The 22,822-nt window shown below is 44.1% G+C and overlaps 3 pseudogenes; all 3 read right to left on the bottom strand.

Annotated features, from left to right (window-relative positions):
• Positions 1 to 17,773: 17,773 nt before the first annotated feature.
• Positions 17,774 to 17,891, bottom strand: LOC141269360 (5S ribosomal RNA; annotated as a pseudogene).
• Positions 17,892 to 18,513: 622 nt separating this feature from the next.
• Positions 18,514 to 18,632, bottom strand: LOC141270056 (5S ribosomal RNA; annotated as a pseudogene).
• An 895-nt stretch (positions 18,633 to 19,527) lies between these two features.
• LOC141267483 (5S ribosomal RNA) lies at positions 19,528 to 19,647 on the bottom strand (annotated as a pseudogene).
• Between the last annotated feature and the right edge of the window lie 3,175 nt (positions 19,648 to 22,822).

Below are 22,822 nucleotides of genomic sequence, written 5' to 3'. Positions count from 1 at the left end.
GCCTACAGCACCTGGCATTCCCAGGCGGTCTCTGTTAAATGGTTAATTATGGAAATTCATTTGGAATGTTAATCGATAATCATTTTTCTGAGTTCTATGCCTCAGCCATCGTGTCTAGTTGACATGCGCTATTTGTGTGTGTATTTTTGGTTCACTACCATATGTAGAACAGGTGTCCATACGACTGGCTATAAAAGCCCATGGTACAGAAAGGGGGGGCTCTCTTGCTCTGCCCACACCACAAGACACAGAATCTTCATGCTGAGGAGCAGATGACATGTAGGCCTGGACACATGCTGGACAAAGACATGATTTACCAGCCAGGATCCAAGGAAAGATGGGTGAATCTCAACAATTAAGCTAATTATGGACAAATGGACAATTACTTTATAACTAATTATTGTATGTACCTGCTGCAATCTGATTCTTTTTAATGGACAATCCAAGAATAAATAGATACATTTTTTTATAAGAATATCTTGATATTGATACTTTGAGAAGTCCTCAGTAGAAAAAAATAATACAGGAAGAGTGTTATTTTACAATGGTGAGCCAGCCAGTCCTGTTTTTTTGTTTTTTAAATTAAGTAAGAGAATTTCTTCCGTGAACAAGGGGGGAGTCCTGACGAGCTGAACAGCTGTTGTTCACGTGTCAGTAAATTCACTAGTTTGTCACGAGAAGCAGAACGGACCTACAAACTGAGGAAAGACAGGAAGCAGAGGTACTAACAAGGAACAGAATCACACAGGAAAAGAATCAGACGAACTGAAGACAGGACGTGCTAATTAAGAGAAGCCAAGGAATCTTAAGGTAAACAAAATATGGATATAATTTCTTCTTTAGCTAAACAAAATAATATTAATTTCAAAGTTAATGTAGGAGATGACATAGAAGTTTTGTGGCTCAGTTTATACAAAGAATGTGAATTGCAGAATTTACAGTTAACTTCTATTGGTAAATAGAGACAAACAGAAATTGAGAAATATTCTACATTTGGTAGATTTTTTTCATAGTCTTGTGTTAGAGATTTCTAAGCAGGAAAATTGTGTAGAAGTGTCAGACGGTGATACTGATTCTGACTGTAATGTGGAAAATGAACAAGAAGTAAGACACGTGTCTGTAACTGAAGGTGACCTTGGGTCTGACCAAGAGATGGACATACAGAAACCTGACATGGGAGGAGACATGACTGACATACGAGAAACCGACATACTAGGTGATGTGGGAGGAGACGTGAGTGACGTAGGAGGAACGGACGTACAAGAGCCACTAAAAATATCAGAGAATTCTGGAATTACCCAGGCTCAACTCCAAATTAAAATGAGGAAAAATTTGCTGAAATTATACAATATCATGCCAAAATATGATGTCAAAATCCATGCCTGTAGAAATTCAGAGACATTTGAGAGCTTCTCTGATAAGTTTGATTTATCCAATGAGGAGAGGAATCAATTATTTAAAATATGGATTCCTGTGACATTGTCCAGACGTTTACATTTAATGCCCTGTGAAAATGACTCTCCTAATGGATGGGAAAATGATTCGGACAGATTAAGATATTTGATTTATTGTGTCACAAAGGATTTTCCCAACATAGAAGATCTGCAGAAACTAAGGATTGGTAGGAAGGAATGTACATATACATTCATGTCCATATTTGAACGGTTGTACAAAGCTCTCATCAAAAATGGAAAAGTACAACATATGATAACAACTTTTGTACAAAAATTCAAATTCCTAAATTCAGTTTCCCAAGTTATGGCATCACAAAAAAATTCATTATTTGAATGTGCGCAGATGCTGGATTTTGTTAGAAAACATGAGAATCGTGAAAAGAAAATAAATCAAGCTAAATTTATAAAACCAGGAAAGGTAAAATCTTACCAAAAGCCAATATCAAACTCTCCTAGACTGAGTCATCCCCATAGTGAACTCTATCAAATACGCAGAAGATTTCATATATGTTATAAGCCATATCAGCCAGTGCAAAGATCCATCTCTCCACAGAATGAGTTAATTCTCAGTCAGAACTGTGATTCTCTAAAAAGGAAAATGGCTGAAACTGATGGACAGAGACAGGTGAGACGACCAACTCACAGTGACGTCATGGAATGTGGACAGAAGAACAGGCAGTTCTCTGAGGTTTTGAAGGATAGAAAAATGTCTTTCCTAAATAGGGCGTTCCTGGGGATATTTGAGAGAGACAGAAGATTTGGTTTAGGGAGTGGCTAAGGAAAAACTGCAATTATAATGTTGTATCAAAATGTAATACAATGTCTCAATATTTATTTATAATCTTATGCAGTAAAATTGTAGTTACATAGTTTCTAATAGTTCATATATATATATATATATATATATATATATATATATATATATATACACTTGTCTAAGTAGAGATTGCGTATAATTGTATTTATATATACGTTTATAAAATATATTTATATATATTAATCAATAAATTAGAACTTCATATATATAAATTTAAGTAGCAATATTTTGAATTACATTAGAACCAACCAATATATGTATAAGATATTTAAATAATTCTGTTTCTGTATGAATTTGATATTTAATTTTATTTTCTTTTATTTCCTTAGAGTTTTCATTCCAAAGCAGGATTTGATCAAAGAACTCTAAAATGGATTTATTTCTTTATTCACACAGGAAGTGAAAAAATTGCATGATTTTATGTGTATAACATTTTAAAATAATAACAATATATCTAGTTGAACTATAATATATATGTAATACTTATTAATTCTTTTGTGTTGCTAATATTTTCTGTGCATGAAGTGTTCGTGCAAATTAAAGTAGCTTTACAGCATGACGTGTGACAGCTGCGGCCTTTGAACTTTGAGCTAATAGTATAGGATCCCATTCATTCTATTTTCAACTGATGTAACTTAAGACCGGGCAGCCAGTGAAAAAAGAATCTAAGACAAGAGTTTTTTCAAGTGTCTGAAATTCCAGTGACTTACTCTCATATTATATAATATGTACTTGGGGAATATTCAAAGAAATATAAAGATATTCAATTGATATGGCAATGCGCATTAATAAATTGGGATACAACAATTTTGGGTTAAATATATATATATATATCTAAAACTTCATATGTGGAATGTTTGAGTTGAACAGATCTGTGAATGTCAGAGTGAAGGTGACAGATGAGTAAATCAGCAGCTGCTAAGTGTGATTGATGTGACAGAGGCCTCGTATGTTTGTATGTTTGAAAAAAAAAATGTTTCTTTATGTGAAGGTACAAAAATATATTTAATTCTGAGGAAATTATAATACATAATTAGGTATTATCTACATATGTATATTTCTATATTTCTTTAATAATTATTATTTCTTGATTTAACTAATAGTGGATAAGGGCAACCACACATCAAAATGGTTTACAAAGCAAATTTATATTTAGAAAAATTTTCCACATGATAATTAGAGATGAGCGTTGTTCTACTCGAACTGTTCTCCAATCTCAAATTCGAGCTGTTTTGGGCGGTGTTCGAGCCGTTCGGCGAACACGAACAATTTGAGAAAAATTCAGCTGTTCGAGGTTATGTTCGATAACTGTTCGTGCACCAAAATCATAACTGGATTTTTTCTCAGTAATGATGAAAATTAATGTTAATACGCAGTTTGAGTGTACAGCGGGGTGAGGGGAGGGGCAGGGGATGGATCTCTGCAGGAATAATGAAGATCTCCATTTTTTTTTCTCTTTCCCGCATTTACAGTGGGGAGGTGCAATCTGTCAGCCTATCAGCAGCGCACACACGGAGCGAAGTGCTTTTTTTCACACAAGCAAGGGCATGTGTCATTGGCAGTGTATGTCACATGTCCTTGCCCTATAAGACCAAGCCATTTTCCCCGTCGCCACCATTTTCTCACTGCTGCAGCTGCGTGTTAGATGGCACCGCTGTTGCTGTGTGCGCTATACCTTGTTAATTTCAAGCCAATTTTCGCACAAATATACAGATAGCTTGGGAGTAGGGAATAGTTGTGATTGCAGTCCTTTTAAGGACTAGGTTACAGCATTTCCTACGACTTTTATCAGGGAGGTCTGTGCTCTTAAATAGATCGGTTGTGGGAGTAAAGTCTAATTGTAATTGCAGTCCTTTTCAGGACTAGGTTACATGAGTTCCTATCAGTTTTTGCCAGGCAGGTCTGTGCCAGTGCTGTGCAAGTTTTTTTCACAGCATTTGGCTGAATCTAGCAAAGCTAATCCTTTTTGGCCTATTGCAGAGTGTGTTAGTCAGTGGAGTAGCCTATCTGTGTTGCAAGATATACCACCTGTGTATAGAATACCAATTTTTTTACTGCACCTAGTGAAGTAAAATCTTTTGGGCATAGCATCATTCTATTAGTCCATCTATACTGACCTCCATCAGGTTGCAAATTAAAACTAATTTTTATCTGCATCTACAGTACCTCTGAAAAAATATTTGGGCTTCTAGCAGTGTGTGGGACTTGTTCTATTAGTCCATCTATACTGACCTCCATCAGGTTGCAAACTGAATATATTTTTTTCTGCATCTACCTCTGAAAAAATATTGGGCTTCTAGCTGTGTGTGGGTCTTGTTCTATTAATCCATCTATACTGACCTCCATCAGGTTGCAAACTGAATATAATTTTTTTCTGCATCTAGCTCTGAAAAAATATTTGGCCTTCTAGTAGTGTGTCGGACTTTCTCTATTAGTCCATCTATACTGACCTCCATCAGGTTGCAAATTAAAACTAATTTTTATCTGCATCTACAGTACCTCTGAAAAAATATTTGGGCTTCTAGCTGTGTGTGGGACTTGTTGTATTAGTCCATCTATACTGACCTCCATCAGGTTGCAAACTGAATATATTTTTTTCTGCATCTACCTCTGAAAAAATATTTGGCCTTCTAGTAGTGTGTCGGACTTTCTCTATTAGTCCATCTATACTGACCTCCATCAGGTTGCAAATTAAAAATAATTTTTATCTGCATCTACAGTACCTCTGAAAAAATATTTGGGCTTCTAGCTGTGTGCGGGACTTGTTGTATTAGTCCATCTATACTGACCTCCATCAGGTTGCAAACTGAATATATTTTTTTCTGCATCTACCTCTGAAAAAATATTTGGCCTTCTAGTAGTGTGTCGGACTTTCTCTATTAGTCCATCTATACTGACCTCCATCAGGTTTCAAATTAAAACTAATTTTTATCTGCATCTACAGTACCTCTGAAAAAATATTTGGGCTTCTAGCAGTGTGTGGGACTTGTTCTATTAATCCATCTATACTGACCTCCATCAGGTTGCAAACTGAATATATTTTTTTCTGCATCTACCTCTGAAAAAATATTGGGCTTCTAGCTGTGTGTGGGTCTTGTTCTATTAATCCATCTATACTGACCTCCATCAGGTTGCAAACTGAATATATTTTTTTCTGCATCTACCTCTGAAAAAATATTTGGCCTTCTAGTAGTGTGTCGGACTTTCTCTATTAGTCCATCTATACTGACCTCCATCAGGTTGCAAATTAAAACTAATTTTTATCTGCATCTACAGTACCTCTGAAAAAATATTTGGGCTTCTAGCAGTATGTGGGACTTGTTCTATTAGTCCATCTATACTGACCTCCATCAGGTTGCAAACTGAATATAGTTTTTTCTGCATCTACCTCTGAAAAAATATTGGGCTTCTAGCTGTGTGTGGGTCTTGTTCTATTAATCCATCTATACTGACCTCCATCAGGTTGCAAACTGAATATATTTTTTTCTGCATCTACCTCTGAAAAAATATTTGGCCTTCTAGTAGTGTGTCGGACTTTCTCTATTAGTCCATCTATACTGACCTCCATCAGGTTGCAAATTCAAAATAATTTTTTTCTGCATCTAACCCAGCCAATAGTTTTGGCCTAATACCACAGTTTGGCCACTCCGCTCTGCTCGGTTACCATCCATTGTTTTTTTGTGCAAACAACTCCAGAGTTGTGAATTAGTTAACCACCAAAATGAGTGGAAAAAGGCCTGCTGCTGGTGGAAAGGGGAATAGGCGTGTTGGGAAGGGGAAAAAAGGTTGTGTCCGTGGGGTAGGTGTTAAAACAACAGTAACATCTGCAGAAGAAAGACCATCTTCCAGCCAAACTAAAATGTCTACTTCTTTTAGCGGACAATGTGATAAGATCCCTTTCTTACGGCCACGCCAATCGCTACAAATTCCAGATGAGGCACAAAAACAGCAGGTGCTTCAACGGATATCAAGTGCTCCTTTAAGTGGGCTCTCCTCCCCATCAACTTCAACAACACAAATACTCCAGTCTTCAAAGGTGTCACCCAAATCGCACTTGCTTCCTCACAGCTCCCAAATCTCCAGCTGCCCGTCTGAGTATGAGGTAGAACAGATGGTTGAGTCTGCAGAGCTGTTTACTCATACTATAGCCTGGGAATCAGAGGTCGACTCCAGCGCTTCTGTGAATCCAGACGAGGAAATGATCTGCACTGATGCCCAGAATCTTTATGAGTCGGATCCAGGACCAGACGCAGAAGGTTCTGACCATAATGTAGACCCTCATTCCCAAACTGTAACTCCTGTTGGTGGAGACAATGAGGAAGACGATGATAAGACTCAAATACCTGATTGGAGCGACAACTTTAGTTTTTTGTCAGGGCAGGAACAGGTTGGCTCTGAGGACGACGGGTGTGATAACGCACAGGGTGATGATGATGAGGTCGGAGATCCCACTTACTGTCAACCCACAGTCAGCCAAGAGATGAGGTCAGCAGAGGAGGTGGAGGAAGATGCTAGTGACGACGAGGTCAGGTTGCGCCTTCCTGGACAGAGACGTAGTACTGGAAGCACGTCAACAACTGCATCCTCAAACACAACTCTGCCTCTCACCACAAGTCGTGGTGGCTCTTCAGGTCGCATGGGTGCTAAGCCTTGCATAGCCTGGGCATTTTTTCAGATCGATAAAGATGACCCAACTCGTGTTATCTGTAACATTTGTCAGCAAAAGCTAAGTAGAGGCCAAAAAATACATAGTTTGAGTACTTCATGCATGAACCGGCACATGGACATGAAGCATAAGTTGCAGTGGGAAGCTCAGTGTGCTACAATGCAGCCTAGCTTGCCGGGCCAACCACCGTCTGCCATATCTTGTGCATCCGCGGCCTCTTCATCCTCTGTGACTGGGGGGACAGCAGTCACACCTGTTTTGGGGCGCAGACCTGCCACCTCTTTACCCGCAACAGCCAGCGTGATTGGCAGGTCATCATTTTCTTTGGAGGTGGTAACACCAGCTGGTGTTGAGCGCTGTCCGACATCGATAGCACCACCTTTGGATGAAGGCAACCTAACATGTCCGCCTGCATCTTCCTCACAGACCGGCAGTTTGCCGGGGACACCCTTATCAACCCCGTCTAAGCACAATAGCCAGCCCTCGGTCCCTCAGATGTGGACAAGTAAAAGACCATTTCCTCCTAGCCATGAGAAAGCTAAGAGGTTGAATTTCACCATCTGCAAGCTCTTGGCTACAGAAATGCTGCCTTTCCGCCTGGTGGACACAGAGGATTTTCGAGACCTTATGTCCGTCGCAGTGCCCCAGTACCAGATGCCCAGTCGGCACTACTTCTCAAAGAAAGGTGTGCCTGCGCTCCACCAGCATGTCGCACACAACATCACCGCTTCTTTGAGAAACTCTGTGTGTGACAGGGTGCATTTCACCACAGACACTTGGACGAGTAGGCATGGACAGGGGCGTTACATGTCGCTGACTGGGCACTGGGTAACTATGGTGACAGCAGGACAAGGGGCTGCTGTCCAAGTCTTGCCGTCCCCACGAGTTGTGCGTCAATCCTCTTTATGTCAAAGTTCCTCCACTGCTTCTGCCTCCTCAACCTCCTCTCGGTCTTCCACCTGCACCCAAAGCCTGTCTGGTCATGCCACAAGCTTTCTAACTGCGCAGAAGGGATCCTGCACACCTCCTTACTATGCTGGCAGTAGGGCTCAACGTCATCAGGCGGTTTTTACATTGAAATGTCTGGGAAATGTGAGTCACACAGCTGAGGAGTTGTGGTCAGCTCTGGAGAACCAATTTCATGAATGGTTGTCTCCACTGGACCTGAAACCAGGGAAGGCCGTGTGCGACAATGCTGCAAACCTGGGTGCGGCCCTTCGCCGGGGCAATGTCACACACGTGCCTTGTATGGCTCACGTGTTGAACCTGGTTGTCCAGCAATTTTTAGCCCACTATCCCAGACTAGATGGCCTTCTGCAGAGGGCACGGTCGCTGTGTGCTCACTTCCGCCGTTCGCATCCCGCAGCTCAGCGACTTACATCTCTACAGAAGTCGTTGGGCCTGCCACTTCACCGGCTAAAATGCGATGTGCCTACCCGGTGGAATTCAACTCTGCACATGTTGCAGCGACTGTGGCAGCACCGACAAGCCCTGGTGCAATACGTTCTGACGTATAGCCTGGGCCAACGAGATTCAGAGGTGGGGCAAATCACGCTGGAGGAGTGGTCTCAGATCAGGGACCTATGCACCCTTCTGCACAGTTTTGAAATGGCGACGAAGATGTTTAGTGCTGACGATGCCATTATCAGCATGACTATTCCGGTGATTTACATGCTGGAGCACATGTTAAACAGAATTCGGAGTCAGGTGGTGGCACAAGAGGAGGTGGAGGAAGTAGAGGAGGAGGAGTTGTATGCGGAAGGGCTAACATCTGCAAGGTCCAGAAGGTCGGCAGCACCAAGGCGGCAGGCATGTGAGGGTGGGGGAGATGGTTTTACCAGGGCGCATGGTAGCAGCCAAACTAGTGAGGAAGGTGCAGGAGCCCAGGAAGAAGTGGAGGACGAACTGATGGAAGACTCATCAGATGAGGGAGACCTTGATCACATTTCTGTTGTGCGAGGTTGGGGGGAGAGGACAGAGGAAGGAAGCATGATTGTTACCTCGCCACCAACACAACAGGGACTTGGTGCTCCTGGATGCGCAACACACATGAGTGCCTTCTTGCTGCACTACCTGCAACATGACCCTTGAATTGTGAGAATTAGAAATAATCCTGACTACTGGGTTGCCACACTGTTAGATCCCCGGTACAAAAGTAAATTTGCAGAAATTATTCCTGCCATAGAAAGGGATGCACGCATTCAGGAGTATCAGCAGAGACTGTTGCAGAATCTTACATGTGCTTTTCCACAAAATACCAGTGGTGCACGTAGTGAATCTCACAGTTCCAACTTGCCAACCGTGGGACCGTCAAGTGTTCAGCACTCAAACCGTAACAGAACCACAGTATCTGCTGGTAACATCAATTTTGCGGAATCATTTCACCACTTTTTTAGCCCATCCTTTGCAAGGCCACAGGAGACAAGAAGTCTGACACATAGTCAACGCCTAGAGACGATGGTACAGGAGTATCTCCAAGTAAGCATTGAAGCCACGACTGTGTCACTGGACCCTTGACTGTGTCACTGGACCCTTGCTCTTTTTGGGCTTCCAATCTGGATAAATGGCCGGAGCTAGCCACTTACGCCTTGGAGATCTTGTCATGCCCCGCAGCCAGCGTTCTGTCTGAACGTGTGTTCAGCGCTGCTGGTGGTGTGCTGACAGATAAGCGCACGCGGCTCTCCACTGATAATGTAGACAGACTCACGTTCATAAAGATGAACAAATCATGGATCCGAAACGACTTTTCTACCCCTGTGTCATCCTGGGGAGAGTAAAAGCTTGATGATTGGTTAAAATCACCCTACCAACCGTTTTAAGATTTCAAATTACTAATCATGTTTATCTGTATCTTGACTGGAAAATAATTTGGGCTTTGTAGCAGTGTGCAGCACTGATCCTATTAGGCCATCTATAATAAGCTCCACCAGATTTAAAATTAAAAATAATTTTTAGCTGCATCTAGCCCGGAAAATAATTTTGGGGCTCCGAGATGCGCAAGACACATAAGTGCCTTCTTGCTGCACTACCTGCAGCATGACCCTCATATTGTCAGAATTCGAAGTAATCATGACTACTGGGTTGCCACACTCTTAGATCCCCCAAACTTTTCGATCAACCTTTTCATTTTAATAAAGACCAAAAAAATGGTCATTTTTGAAATTATAAGCATTAGCAGGTTGTTAGAAACTGAAATCAAACAGTTTTCAACTCAAAACTTTATTCTAGGTGATGTTACATTTTCACATAGGACCCCTTGTTCGAAAGGAGCTTCTGAACTCTCTCGTCCATTGAATTTGTCAGGTTTTGGATGGTTTCTGCTTCAATTGTTTTGCATGAGGACAGAATACCCTCCCAGAGCTGTTGCTTAGATGTGAACTGCCTCCCGCCATCATAGACACTCCTTTTAATGATGCTCCAAAGGTTCTGAATGGGGTAGAGGTCAGGGGAGCATGGGGGTCACACCATAAGTTTGTCCCCTTTTATGCCCATATCAGCCAGAGATGCAGATGTTTTATGTGCAGCATGAGATGGTGCATTATCATGCAGAAAAATGATCTTGCTGTGAAATACACGGTTCTTCTTCTTGAACCATGGCAGGAAGTGCTGTTTGAGAAAATCCACATACATTATGGAGTTCATCTTTAGCGCCTTCAGGGATCCTAAAGGGGCCGACAATCTCTCTCCCCATGATTCCAGCCCAAAACATTACTCCACCTCCTCCTTGTTGGCGCTGTAGCCGTGTTTGCGTGGGGTGTCCATCAACCAGCCATCCTCCACTCCATTCATCTGGACCATCGAGCGCTGCACGGCACTCATCCGTGAACAAAACAGTTTTGAAATCAGTCTTCATGTAATGTTTGGCCCACTGGAGCCGTTTCTGCTTGTGTGAAGTGGATAGAGGAGGTCGACAGGATGGCGTATGCACAGCTGCAAACCTCTGAAGGACCCTGCATCTTGTTGTTCGGGGGACGTTGGAGGCACAAGCAGCTTCAAAAACTTGTCTGCTGCTATGAAAAGGCTTTTTTGCCACTGCTCTTTCAACCTGACGTAATTGCCTGTAGGAAAGAGTCCTCAATTTGCCCTTATCAGCACGCACACGTGTGTACTGTGAATCAGCTACATACTTCTTGATTGCCAAGACACTTCATCCTGATCATCGCACAATGTTGATTGTAGTCATGCCTTGACCTAAACACTCCACAATTTGTTGCTTCTCAGCAGCCGACACATCCTTTTTCTTTCCCATTTTGGCAGAAAATGTAGGCTGCTTAATAATGTGAGAGAGCCTTCTTAAGTAGTCTTGCCTTTCATTGGACACACCTGCCAAACTAATTAGCACAGGTGTCTGCAATTGCTTACAGTGATATAAAGAGCCCTGACACACATCACCATCAATGAGTTTAACTGACAAACAAACAAATTCTTCCCTTATCACTCCTAAACACTTTTTGCATAATAATTTGGAACGCGGTGTACATGTGCTTTTCCACAAAACACCAGCGGTTCACGTAGTGAATCTTACAGTTCTAACTTGCCAACCGTGGTCTGCATGGAATTGTTCAATAAAGGGCCCAAAATTAAGATAACATAGATGGGAGAGGTCTCTATGAATAGGAATTCCTAAGTATTTGATACCCTGTGAGGGCCAGGCAAAGGGAAAGTTGGACTGGATGGAATCCTATATGGATTTGGGGAGGGAGACATCGAGGGCCTCAGACTTCGCTGCATTGATTTTAAAATTTTACCATGTAACAAAGTGATCTATTTCAGCCATAACAGCATGGATGGATATATGTGATTGAGTGATATATACTAGGACATCATCAGCAAATAGAGAGCACTTGTACTCGGTGCCTCCCACCTCAATCCACCTAATATTGGGGTTATGGCGAATTGATGAGAGCAGGTGCTCCGTCACTAGGATGTATAAGAGAGGGGACAGAGGACATCCCTGCCTTGTCCCATTGGTGATTGTGAAAGGTGATGAAAATGTTCTGACGCACCCCCTGGGCCTTGGGACACCCGGAGCCGGACCCTTTTTGGTGGATGCTGGTGGTTGTAGTCTTCGTGGCGGCGACCCGGTTCCGTGGCTCAGGGCGGTCAAACCAGTGGCGGAACTATTTATGTGGTTTTGATGTTTAAATGTCCGACTACGCCACCCGTGGATTGTGGTCAGAGTGAACCGCCGCTACAGGGCAGACCGCTGAGGCTGGTGTTGTGGGTGCAGCAGAGCGTAGCATAACTCCCCACGGGAGGAGTATAGCCTCAGGGCAGTGTATGCGGAGGATGGGGGTGATGGTGCAGGGCAGCAGCAGTAACGACACGGAGTCAGTGATGCAGTCCAGGGCCTTTACTCACAGTTCTTATTATCCAGACCACGTCTGCAGGTAACGGCTGCCCACGTCGTACTGTGCTCACCAGGTGAGGGGCTCAGACAACTCCCAGATAACTTTGGAGCACTTCACAGGACCCCCTTTGTGTGTCCTTTGTCTGGCCTTTCTTACCAACACTTCTGTCCGGCTGCCTCGGGCCTCCTCTTGGTAAACTTGGCGCCAGTTTCCCTGACCCTATGTGGTGCCTTCCTAGCGGGTGTAGCGAGGGGCTGCGCCACATAAAATGTCAGAGCCTCCGGTTTCTACCTGAGGGTCGTTTCCTGCCTCCACTAGTTCGGGGACCGGTCTCCCCCTTTGGCCTGACCCCTCCACGCAGGTGGATTCGGGCGTGCGGTGGCGACTCGCCCGTCCGCACCCCTGGGATCCCTTCATTCCTCGTTCCTGGAGCCTTCTCCGCTCCTCTTCCTTCCTTCTCCCTCTTCCAGGCCTGGGCCTCTGTTACTAGGCCCGCCTCCGGAGCAGAGCTCATGCAGAGCCCCTGCTCCCTGCCACTTCTGCTCAGACTTCTCTGCACTGAACTAAGATGGTGCCCACCTTTTATACTCCCTTCTCAATGCACCCAGGAACTGCTTCCTCCCTGCTCCTGCACTACAGGGTTCCCCTTCCTCAGTGTTCCCTCCCCCCACTCCAGCCAGGGACAGGGACTGTCGTGCCCATCTCAGGGGCATATTGGTCGCCCTGCCCCACGGCAATGTGGTGTAATGCATGCAGGTGTCGGGTCCTGATCCACACTCCATCCTTACCTGAGAGTGAGATATCACACCTCTGGGTGAGGTGCAATACGTCTGTAGCAACCGAGCCCTCAGGGTGCTACAGTTCCATTTATCTTCAGCCTAGGTGACGTATTGCGATACAGGGCCGTGATTTTGGCTATAAAAGGGTCCCCTAGACCCCTACCCCAAGCTTTTTAAGAGAATCATATATGGCGTGCCAGGAGACTCTATGGAATGCTTTCTCAGCATCCAACGAGAGTATCTAATTACAAATTTTTAACTGCATCTAGCCCAGGAAATACTTTGTGCCTAGTAGCAGTGTCTGCTAGTCAGCGGATTATCCCGGCTGTTAAGCAAGCTACACCACCTGTAGTTTAGACACTTAATTTTTTCAAAGGAAATGCTTCGGGACCATGGGATACTCAGTGAAGAGCATCAGGAGGCACCCCAAGGCATAGGGGCTGGGACTGGCAGTAGGATGCCTTGCGGTGGACAGCCGAGCTCGATCCTTATAAAAGCTTTTTAACTGCAGCAGCTTTAGTGGACGCTACTGGAGCTGGAATTACGCGGCTGCTGGCATGAGACTTGCCCTCCAATAGATCCTTGTAAATGGATTTAAAGTGTATTCATTCAAATTAGAGAGACAATTTAAATTAAAAAGCTTAGAGCTGCCTCCACCACAGGGGGGCTCGCTCGACCCACCAGCGGACAGGCACCAGTATTGGGAGAGGGGGGCTGGCCATCAGGGTTCACCGCGGCTCTGGCACAAACCCGGCGACACGGAGGTGGCACGGGCAGGAGCGGACTGGCCGTGTCGGCTTCTCACTTTTTGGATTTTAGAAGGGCATGACATGCCTATATCTGTGTCTCCCCCTCCTTTTACTCCTCCACCTCTTTTATTTTCGCATGACTATATGTACTTGTCACTTTTCCATGTGTTAGTTGTGTCTTCTGAGCAGTTTGTCAGCTTTTGGACACCTTTGAAGGTGTTTTCTATGTGTTTCTATGTGTTTTTGTTTGCCTGCCATTGGTTTTAACGGTGTTCGAAGGTGTTCGACGAACAGTTCGGCGAACACACGGGTGTTCGACGAACCGAACCGGACTCGAACACTACGGGGGTGGCTCAACACTAATGATAATATTCTTGAATAACTATAATATTATTTTTAATGGTTACCTAAATAGGTACACACCTCTCTTTAGTCAAATCTATGCTACTCATCGATATGAAATTTATGCACAATATTTCTAGAAGAATAATTATTTTTAATTTGGTTCTGATATATACATAAATTCTATAAAATAATATTTTTGGTATTAAGGGGGAAAATGTGTTTTTGATCCTGATTACATAATCACTTTTGATCAATACTTATTTTCCACACATTTTAATAAAGAAGAAATAATAATAAGGTACTATGGTATAATTAAGAAGGGTATTACATGCAAAGTTGCATAATTTAATATTTTTTGGTGGTACAAGGTTATGACAAATATGAAATCATCCAGATAATGGAGATATAAGGGTATTTTTTATGGATAATATAATTACTCTGCATTTGTCATTAAAATTTAAAGGCCTTATTTTTATTTTTATTCTTATTTTTACTCTTAATTTTATTTTTCATTTTTAAAATGTTATTCTTACTTTATACTTCTTATTTTTCTATTTTTTCATTTTTTAATTCTCATTTGATTTTATTTGAGTTCAATATCTCAATTGAGAAAACACATTAATATTTAATAAAGTAATGTCTAATACAAGAGTATTGCTTCATTAAATATATATTGCTAAGGAAAAAAATGTTTACATTTTCTGAGTAAACACAACAATTCATTCATTCATTTATTCATTCATTCATTCATTCATACATTCATATATTTATTCATTTTGGTTCAGGAGTATACATTCTTTGATATTATTGGTTTAATAAAGATATAAAAACTTGTTTTTTCAAAATACACTGACACCTATGGGTTGGAAAAGGTAATTACACCTATGACATAAAAATGTTCTATCATATGGAGAACTTGATTGATAATGAATTATTATCTATTATTGTTTATTATTCCAAACATAATTTATTTTAATATTTTGATAATAATTAGATGGATATTACTGATTGCTATGGTACGCTGTGATATTATAGGGTAGGGAAAACTGCCAGATTTGGTATCAGATTAGGGAATGAAGACTTCAATCAAGACATCGCAATTATGAATTCTATCTTAATAAAGACTTTTAATTTTTATAAATCAAAGAGATTCTCAAAAGTTACAAGAAGAAGCAACTGACATCCGGACGTCTCAGAAGGTAACAGGTGTGAATGCTGAGTGTTATAATAGACTGTGTCCATTACATACAATACAATTCACACCACTGATCACCAGGACGGCAGAGGACGATGATCCTATATGTACAGTGTTGTGTTTAAGTTTCATCACGTTCCAGTGGTTTCTTATCACCTGCAACGCTTCAATGAAAGCTGGTGAACAGGTAATACCTGGCATATGTGTCCTGTATATAAAGGACTGAGTACTGGTTATGGTGCTATATAAAGCAGGAAAGTGTCAAGTTAACCCTTGCTTTACTGACCAAAGACGTCACATCTGTTCCAAAAGTGACACGAGACCAGTGCGGACACACGGAAGATTCCAAAGACGATCCAACGTAAGTCCAGGTGACACTGCACACATATTAAAGCTACATTTCATCCATGGACTTTGTTTTCTTATCAACTGACACACATGATCTTTCTAATAAAGAGTACAGTTTATGGACTGAACAATAATGAACACAATTATGGACTGTACAATATCTACATGCTGTAATTTATTTCAAAGGAGTTTTCATCTAAAGACTGTGTTATAAAAGAACCAAGAAGAAGACGAGACGACGACCCGATGACATCAGATGATGTCGATTGAACCCGCGATTGCTTCAATTTAGATATAGGGAAGTATAATTATACATATTAAATGAATATTAGTCACGGCTTACCTTAACATGAATTCACATCATTATATAGCAATAATCCAATATTGATACTATTATTACTATTATTATTATTATGGAAATTTAATGATATTGCCAAGGAAGAAGGAAAGAAAAAATGATTGATGAATGTATCTTCTTTTGAGATTTTTCAGTTAAAGTCCTTTTATTCTCAAAAAAGGGGGAAATGTTAAATGGTTAATTATGGAAATTCATTTGGAATGTTAATCGATAATCATTTTTCTGAGTTCTATGCCTCAGCCATCGTGTCTAGTTGACATGCGCTATTTGTGTGTGTATTTTTGGTTCACTACCATATGTAGAACAGGTGTCCATACGACTGGCTATAAAAGCCCATGGTACAGAAAGGGTGGGCTCTCTTGCTCTGCCCACCCCACAAGACACAGAATCTTCATGCTGAGAAGCAGATGACATGTAGGCCTGGACACATGCTGGACAAAGACATGATTTACCAGCCAGGGTCCAAGGAAAGATGGGTGAGTCTCAACAATTAAGCTAATTATGGACAAATGGACAATTACTTTATCACTAATTATTGTATGTACCTGCTGCAATCTGATTCTTTTTAATGGTCAATCCAAGAATAAATAGATACTTTTTTTATAAGAATATCGTGATTTTGATACTTTGAGAAGTCCTCAGTAGAAAAAAATAATACAGGAAGAGTATTATTTTACAGTCTCCCATCCAAGTACTAACCAGGCCTGACCCTGCTTAGCTTTCAAGATCAGATGAGATCGAGCGTGTTCAGGGTGGTGTGGCCGTAGGCAGAGACAAACCTCTCACTTGCTGCTTTTCTACTTTGACGTCTGGCTGCCGGCTGCCCTTTCCAGTGCTCAGCAAGACCAGGTCCTTTTGTGCTTTCCCTTCTCTTCAATTTTTTTGCTGGCTTCCTTAAAAGGTCTTGTAGACACAACGCCCCACTCAGAGCCGCTGAGCTCACTGATTGGCTGCAGCGCTGTCGACGGAACGTCAGCTTCACGGCCAATGCCACAGGCCGGGAGCAGAGGCGAGACTCACCGGTAGACCCGGGTAGGGTGAGTAGAGCGCGGTTAGTTGCTTTCTAATAGGCTGCAGCCGGGGATTAACTTTTAATGAAAGGGAACAATCCCTTTGACTGTCTGTAGCGCGCCACACCTAGGAAGCGCACTCTCACACACAAGCCAGCATGCACACGTGCTCGCACGTGACAACACCCCCTATCTGCCCCTACAACCTCTCCGTCACCATGCGTCAGACTCTCCTGCCTGTTTTATGATTTCAGGGCCCTAGCAGGAATCACCCCCCCCTCCCCATTTCCTTCCGCACCTTCCTTGCCTTCCTTGCACTGAGGTTAGCTCTTTGTCAGCCGTCTGGCTTGGTTACACAAGCTTCTTTGCAGAGAAACATGTTACTTCTGCTGGCCCTCGCTAGGCGACCGGCATCCAAAACCTTCCCTGGGCACCTGCTAAAAGCCTGGCCCCTTCACGGCCCCGGGTGCTTTTGACGCCATCATTTCCACACGTCGAGCTGTGGAGTCAATAAGCACTCCTAGCCGTGGCAAGGAGCTCGGTGTCAGGCCTGAGTGAAGGCGGCGGGGTAGCATACTTAGCTGCCAACTGGCTCAGAGGCCTTGGGGCTTCCATCATCTAAGTTGCTTAAGGTCGGTGTCCGGCAAGGCGCCGTTCCATGCTAGCCGAGCTGGGCAGCAGGGCAAAACGTCATCAAAATGGTCTACAGCACCCGGTGTTCCCAGGAGGTCTCCCATCCAAGAACTGTCTGAGCCCAGCCCTGCTTTGCTTCCGAGATCAGATGAGATCGGGCGTATCCAAGGTGGTATGACCAGAAGACGCTGCTCGATCCATCGCCCGGCCAGCCTTTCTCAGGATCGCTTGGTGGCGAGCAATCTGGCCGTGATGGGGCGGGCTCCGAAGGGTCCATGCAAAGGCTGTGCCATCCCAACAGGTGTGGTTTGTTTAGCAGTGATTCACCCTCCGCATCAGGTGTCTTCAAAAATGTCTCGGCGTAGGGTCTCCTGCAGGCTAAACCCTTCATCGCGGTAATGTGACAGAAAGAGCAAGCTGGACCCGTAACTTGGGGGCGGAGCGAGACGTCCAGGCGTGAATGAAGGAAGAGGGTGAGATGGTTGCCAGTGACTTTGAGCTGCTCTTCAGGGGGGAGGGTCGTGTTGCCTGCAAAGGTCTTCTGCTTGGGGTTACCGGTGGTTGCCTCCAGTCACGCGGGAGACGCTGGATCTGGTGAAAAGGAGCCTAGTATTAAAAGTAAAGAAGCAACAATGCTGGAGGCCCACGGTGATCAGAAGGATGCTGGTATTTTGCAGAGATGAAATAGCGCAAGAGAGAAATCAAATGAAAAAAAGAAAAGAGAATGAATATGTGCACTTGTGAAAGGGAATGGAAAAAAGGCATAGAAGAGCGTGCCCCCTGCTGGTGGATGGAAGGAAAAAACAAAAGCCAACAGCACCTGTTATTCCCAGGTGGTCTTTCATCCAAGTACTAACCAGGCCCAAGCCTGCTTAGCTTCTGAGATCAGACAAGATTGGGCGTGTTTAGGGTGGTGTGGCTGTAGGCCGAGCTGAGCCTCTCACTTGCTGCTTTTCTACTTTGAAGTCTGGCTGCCGGCTGCCCTTTCCAGTGCTCAGCAAGACCAGGTCCTTTTGTGCTTTCCCTTCTCTTCAATTTTTTTGCTGGCTTCCTTAAAAGGTCTTGTAGACAGAAGGCCACACTCAGAGCCGCTGAGCTCACTGATCGGCTGCAGCGCTGTCGACGGAACGTCAGTTTCACGGCCAATGCCACAGGCCGGGAGCAGAGGCGAGACTCACCGGTAGACCCGGGTAGGTTGAGTAGAGCACGGTTAGTTGCTTTCTAATAGCCTGCAGCCGGGGATTAACTTTTAATGAAAGGGAACAATCCCTTTGACTGTCTGCAGCGCGCCACACCTAGGAAGCGCACTCTCACACACAAGCCAGCATGCACACAACCTCTCCGTCACCATGCGTCAGACTCTCCTGCCTGTTTTATGATTTCAGGGCCCTAGCAGGAATCACCCCCCCCTCCCCAATTCCTTCCGCACCTTCCTTGCATTGAGGTTAGCTCTTTGTCAGCCATCTGGCTTGGTTACACAAGCTTCTTTGAAGAGAAACATGTTACTTCTGCTGGCCCTCGCTAGGCGGCCGGCATCCAAAACCTTCCCTTGGCACCTGGTGAATGCCTGGCCCCTTCACGGCCCCGGGTGCTTTTAACGCCATCATTTCCACACGGCGAGCTGAGGAGTCAATAAGCACTCCTAGCCGTGGCAAAGAGCTCGGTGTCAGGCCTGCGTGAAGGCGGCGGGGTAGCGTACTTAGCTGCCAACTGGCTCAGAGACCTTGGGGCTTTCATCATCTAAGTTACTTAAGGTCGGTGTCCGGCAAGGCGCCGTTCCATGCTAGCCGAGCTGGGCAGTAGGGCAAAACGTCTTCGAAATGGTCTACAGCACCCGGTGTTCCCAGGAGGTCTCCCATCCAAGTACTCTCTGAGCCCAGCCCTGCTTTGCTTCCGAGATCAGATGAGATCGGGCGTATCCAAAGTGGTATGGCCAGTAGACGCTGCTCGATCCATCGCCCGGCCAGCCTTTCTCGGGATCGCTTGGTGGCGAGCAATCTGGCCGTGACGGGGCGGGCTCCGAAGGGTCCATGCAAAGGCTGTGCCATCCCTATAGGTGTGGTTTGTTTAGCAGTGATTCACCCGCCGCATCAGGTGTCTTCAAAAATGTCTCGGCGCAGGGTCTCCTGCAGGCTAAACCCTTCATCGCGGTAATGTGACAGAAAGAGCAAGCTGGACCCGTAACTTGGGGGCGGAGCGAGGCGTCCAGGGGTGAATGAAGGAAGAGGGTGAGATGGTTGCCAGTGACTTTGAGCTGCTCTTCAGGGGGGAGGGTCGTGTTTAGAGATGAGCGGTGTTCGACTAGAACTGTTCGCCAATCTCAAATTCGAGCTGTTTTGGGCGGTGTTCGAGTTGATCGACGAACCAGAACGATTTGCAAAAAATTTGGCTGTTCGAGGTTATGTTCGATAACTGTTCGTGCACCAAAAGCGTGTCCTGCATGTCTGGTGCTATTTAGAGCACCAATCATGCAGGGATTGTCTGCCACTCACTGTAATGCCACAGCCATGGTGGTTGTGGCATTACAGTGATTGCCCAAATCGATGGGAACAGTGCCAACAGTGAAACATGAAAAGCCGGCAATTCAGCAGCGGCATACACCGGTACCCGACAATTTAGAACCGAAAGAATAGATCTTCACACATAGATTAGATAGATATAAACATGTCAGCCACATATATACGAAGTACAGTGAAAGTGCTGCTTACTGTACTTGTCATTTAGCGTAAAGGATTTATCAAAAAGAATAATAGTGTTTTCATGCACCGTCTCTTTAAAAAAGCCGGCCGGCAATTCAGCAGCGGTACCCGACAATTTAGAATAGAAGGAATAGAGAATCACACATAGATTAGATAGATAGAAACATGTCAGTCACATATATATGAAGTACAGTGACAGTGTTGATTACTGTACTTGTCATTTAGTGTAAAGGATTTATCAAAAAAAATAATAGTGTTTTCATGCACTGTCTCTTTAAAAAAGCCGGCCGGCAATTCAGCATCTGTACCCAACAATTTAGAATAGAAGGAATAGAGAATCAGACATAGATTAGATAGATAGAAACATGTCAGTCACATATATATGAAGTACAGTGACAGTGTTGCTTACTGTACTTGTCATTTAGTGTAAAGGATTTATTAAAAAAAATAATAGTGTTTTCATGCACCGTCTCTTTAAGAAAGCTGGCCGGCAATTCAGCATCTGTACCCGACAATTTATAACAGACAGAATAGAGCTTCACACATAGATTAGATAGATAGAAACATGTCAGTCACATATATATGAAGTACAGTGATAGTGTTGGTTACTGTACTTGTCATTTAGTATTAAAATAAAGGATTTATTATTAAAAAAATTGGCGTGGGGTTCCCCTTAATTTTAGGCTCTAGCGGAGGTTAAGCAGACAGCTGGGGCAGATGTTTGAAGCCTGGGAAGGGGGTAATACCCACGGAGCTTCCCAGGCTACTAATATCAGCCCCCAGCTGAATACATAGCCTTTACTAGCTATTAAAATGGGGGACCCCCCCAAAAAAATGACGTGGGGTCCCCCCTAATTTAATAGCTAGCAAAGGCTAGGCAGACAGCTGGGGGCTGATATTAATAGCCCAGGAAGGGAGCCATGAATATTGGCCCCCTCCCAGGCTAGAAACACCAGCCGTCAGCCGCCCCAGAAATGGCGCATTAATAGGATGCGCCAATTCTGGCACTTAGCCTCGCTCTTCCACGCTGCCCTGGTGCGGTGGCAGGGGGTAATAGGGCTGGGGTTGATGTCAGCTTATAATGCCAGCTGACATCAAGCCCAGGTTAGTAATGGAGAGGCGTCTATAAGACACCCCCATTACTAACCCCATAGTCAAAGTTAAAAAAAACACAAACACCCAGAATAAAGTGCTTTAATTGAAATAAAGACACAATTCTTTATTGTTCTAAATTAAACCATACTTACCGTCACGCCCATTCCAGCTGAAGCCAACGATCTCCTGTAATAAAAATAAAATAATAAAGCAACCTCATCCTTACCTTTCCATGGTTCCCACGACAGATTCAGCTCTGCTACATCGAGATGACAGGCTGGCCGCAGCAGAACGCCGCCATCCAGCCTGTCATCCCGCAGACACTGAGAAGAGCAGGCTTGCTTGCGCTCCACATTGTCTCTCTGTGACGGCATAAAGATGAGCCGAGGTCATGTCCAATGAACTCGGCTCACCTCATGCACGTCACTTACAGCGTGGGAGAATTCTCACGCTGAAGCGCTGAGTGCAGGAGAATTTTCCCACGCTGTCAGTGACGTGCATGAGGTGAGCCGAGTTCATTGGACATGACCTCGGCTCATCTGGATGCCGTCACAGCGAGACACTGAGGAGCGCAAGCATGCCTGCTCTTCTCAGTGTCTGCGGCATGACAGGCTGGATGGCAGCGTTCTGCTGCGGTCCATCCTGTCATCTCGATGTAGCAGAGCTGAAGCTGTCGTGGGAACCATGGAAAGGTAAGGATGAGGTTGGTTTATTATTTTTCTTTTATTGCAGGAGATCGTTGGCTTCAGCTGGAATGGGCGTGATGGTAAGTATAGTTTAATTTAGAACAATAAAGAATTGTGTGTTTATTTCAATTAAAGGACTTTATTCTGGGTGTTGTGTTTTTTTTAAATACTTTACTAGAAATTCATGGCGGTCATGTCTAATACTGGCGTGACCCCATGAATTTTGGGCTTGGGGCCAGCTGATAATACCAAGCTGGCCCTAACCCCTTTATTACCCAGTGAGCCACCGCACCAGGGCCCTGGATGAGTTGGGTACAGCGCCAGAAGATGGCGCTTCTATGAACGCGCCATTTTCCGGGGTGGCTGCGGACTGCAATTTGCAGCGGGGGGGGCCCAGAAAGCTTGGGCCTCCCTGCGCTGCAGATTCCAGCCCCCAGCTGCCTAGTTGTACCTGGCTGGACACAAAAATAGGGCGAAGCACCACGTATTTTTTTTTTTATTATTTCATGAAATTCATGAAATAATTAAGAAAAAAAGGCCTTCCCTATATTGTTGTGTCTGGCCAGGTACAAATAGGCAGCTGGTGGTTGGGGGCAGCCCATTCCTGCCTGCTGTACCTGGCTGGACACAAATATAG

Source organism: Phyllobates terribilis, unplaced genomic scaffold (genome assembly GCF_046119375.1).
Source record: "Phyllobates terribilis strain yellow unplaced genomic scaffold, ASM4611937v1 Scaffold_4__5_contigs__length_816908805, whole genome shotgun sequence".
NCBI lineage: Eukaryota > Metazoa > Chordata > Amphibia > Anura > Dendrobatidae > Phyllobates > Phyllobates terribilis.
The sequence above is the reverse complement of the archived record's forward strand: the minus strand, read 5'-3'. Positions and strand labels throughout refer to the sequence as shown.